This window comes from Octodon degus, unplaced genomic scaffold (genome assembly GCF_000260255.1).
Source record: "Octodon degus isolate 3935 unplaced genomic scaffold, OctDeg1.0 scaffold00858, whole genome shotgun sequence".
In the NCBI taxonomy this organism is placed as follows: Eukaryota; Metazoa; Chordata; class Mammalia; order Rodentia; family Octodontidae; genus Octodon; species Octodon degus.
In genome coordinates, this window is record NW_004525434.1 from 7,476 (window position 1) to 10,955 (window position 3,480).

General features: G+C 36.2%; 1 pseudogene; it reads right to left on the reverse strand.

The window, feature by feature from the left end:
- Positions 1-1,098: 1,098 nt before the first annotated feature.
- Positions 1,099-3,480, reverse strand: part of LOC105741367 — a 3,539-nt pseudogene continuing 1,157 nt past the window's right edge.

Sequence of the window (3,480 nt, forward strand, 5' to 3'; positions counted from 1 at the left end):
CACTCCATAGGTGGAACATGAAGCTTTGGGACATCCCAGCTGTTAGGAAGTTGAGGTCCAGGCCCACCTGAGGCTCAGTGAATGCCTCAGGGAGAGGGATCTCCATAAAGCAATATAAATAGACACTATTTTCAGAATTCTGCCAAGTAAGACAAAAATGGCCAATACCATGAAACTAGCAATATTAGACTCTGCAGACACCCAAGGACACTCAGCAGATGTTCATTGGTCTGAGTTCCAAGCTGGGGGTCAGCAGCACACAGAGAAACCACCCCGATCTGGGGCCGGTGCCCCCAGGTACTCTTTTTGAGTCCTCCCGTGCACCCAGGTCTAGGGACCCGGGTAGGAGCAGATGCACAGCCAATGTAGAGCAGTCGGGGCGCATAGGACCTGCATTTTGAGGTTACACAGCATTTTCCAGGATTGCCGTGTGGTCGGAGCACATGATTGGGCTGTGTGTCTCATCCGTAAGGGCCTTGTCCTGGCCTAGGACTCCACAGCCTCCAGATGGTGGCCATTTGAAAGACTTTGCTTGCTCTCTATAGAGGTTTCACAGTTTGTTTATTTCTTTTTGGAAGTTGAGTTCTTTTTTTCCATTGACTTAATAACACATTTAATGTATGTAACTGTCTACTCATTTTAATTTAATCTGCTTAAAATGTAATAGAAGACATACACATTTGTCTGTATTATGAAGTGCAAAGCAATCTGTTTGCAATGTTAGGTTTTATTACCGGCTGCTGTATTTGTAAACAAACACAAATGTTGCTATACGAAGTAATTACAATTAAGAACAGACTATATAGATGTGAAACTTGATATTTTTGAAGATAAGCTTGTTTGCTTTTGTGTACTCTACCTAAATGTTTTTTTCAATGTATTTCCATGGTAAAAACAAAACAAAAACAAACAGAAAAACCCTTGAATATATTATTGTCATACTAGCGAAGAGAGGGTAGGTAGAAAATGAAGTTATTTTAATTAAATGAATTTTGATATTTATAATTCATATAAATTATCTCATTAGAATTTGGAATGAATTATATGCCTATATGTAGAGAAAAGTGTAAGATCTGTCAATTTAGCATACAAAGTAAATCATAAAAATATCACAGAGAGGGTTTGTTGGTGTTTGAGCAAGCAAAGACTTTGATGGGGCTGACATCCAATGATGGAAGTACAAATGAAGAAGGTGTTTCTGAGCCCACCCTTAAGCAGACCCCAATGAGAATGACAACTACAGAAGCCCAGGACTCAAGGATGATCCAGATGCTGGAAGTCCCTTGATGATATAAAGCATAAAACAGGAAAACTGCATCATGTAGTGCCAGAGTAGAAGGATGAATGGCTTCGTCAATAGCAGAACAGTGATCTAAGGAAGATGAAACCCTTCAGGCACACTGATTTCTACCACATTTGAACCAGTCTGAATACTCCCAGAAAAAAATGGAAAATATTTCTATTTCCCCATAATTCTCCCAGCATTTGTTATTGGTCAATTTCTTGAAAATAACTATTTTTGGGCCCGGTGAGATAGCTCAGTAGAATAAGCGCTTACCTAGCAAGTGCAGGGTTCTGAGTTTAATTCCTGAAACCGAAAATAAAAACAAAACAAACAAAAATCCCCTATTTATTCTTGTGATAGGATGGCATCTCAGTCTTGATTTAATCTGCACCTATCAAATGATTACACATGTTGGACATTTTTTCATATTTATTTTGCTGTGTGTATTTACTCATCTCAAAAATGTGCTTTCTTCTCAGATGCCAATTTTTGGATTGGAACTTCAAATATGGGAGGCCAATTTTTTTTTTTGAGTTTCTTATGTTTTCAATTCTAATTCTTTGTGTGAAGAAGAGCTGACATGCTTCTCCAATTTGTGGATTGTTCAGTAATCTGTTGGTGATTTCTTTTGCTGTACAAAAGCTTTCTAAGAGCCCTGGGGAGATAATTCAGTAGAATAAACACTTGCCTGGCAAGTGTAGGGTCCTCAGTTCAATCCCTGGTACCACAAAAAAAAGAAAAAGAAAAAGTTTTCTAACAGGATGAGATCTCAGCAGCTGATTCATTTTGATAGCTCCTGTATGATCAGTGTTTTACTCATCAAGTCTTTGCCTACACCAAAGCAGAGTTTCAAGAGTTTTACTTATTTTATTTTCCAGAAGATTTAATGATTAATTTTTATTCTTTAGAATTTGGATCCATTTCAATTGTAGTTTAGAGGATGATGAAAAATATGTGTCCAATTTTAATAGTTGGCATGTGCAGAGTCATTTTTTCAGCACTATTTATTAATGAGGTTATCTTTCTTACAGTGAATGCATTTGATACTTTGGTGAACCTTAACATGACTTTTTTTTTTTGGCTTCTGCATGTTTTAATCTGGTCCAGTGATCTTTGCATCTGTTTTTGTACCAGTACTGTACTATTTTCATTACAATATCTTTATAGTAACAACTTCTAATCATGAGTTTAGATGCCCCCTGCCTTAACTTTGTAGTTTTGAATTGACTTTGTTTTTCTTGGTCCCATCTGTTTCCAAACCAATTTTAGCATTATTTTTCGTAATTCTATGAGTTATGCTACTGTAATTTTGATCAAAATTATATCAAATCTATGTAGCAATTTTGGTAATATGGCCTTTTTATTATTTTTTCCCAAGAGCAACAAATATATTTCCTTTTATGATATCCACTTGAAATTAATTTATTGTTATAATTTTCAATGTAGAGGAATTTTACATCCTTTATTCAATTTATTCCTAGGTTTTTCCATTTTTTGGATGCTATCATTTCAGATATTGTTTCTGTAATTTCTCTCTCAGTGAGAAAGTTATTTGTGCAAAAGAAAACTATTGATTGTTTGAACGTAGAGTATGTATCCACTTATGCTATTTAATTTTTCATTAAATATTTCTGTTCAGGTGTTAATTTATACTATGAATTCTAAACAGTCCACTAATCAAAACATAAGAACTTCCACAATAATTTGTTTATTATGTTCTTGGAGAGAAATACAGAGAATTTACTTTCTGTTATCCACAGGTGATCATTAAAACCTAATGACATGAGGGCTGGGGAGATGGCTCAGTGGATTAAGTGCTTCCTTGGCAAGCGCAAGGGCCTGAGTTGAATCCCAGTTCCACAAAACAAAACAAAACAAAACAAAACAAAAACCAAAGCCATAATGATGTGGTTAATGAACATGCATGCATATGCTTTTTTCAGTCCATTTTGCACTCACATTACTTATTCATTGGAAAAAGTTGTATACTCATCAATGAAAAAATATTTTCTGGACTGGGGAAATGGCTCCTTAGAATAAGTACTTGCCTGCCAAGTGCAAGGGCCTGAGTTCAATCCCCGGATCCACTAAAAAAACAAAAACAAAAATCATACTCTAGACCTTTTTGAGACTAGGAGTAGTGGTGGACGCCTGTTATCCCAGCTCTTGGGAGACTGGAAACAGGCAGGTCACTA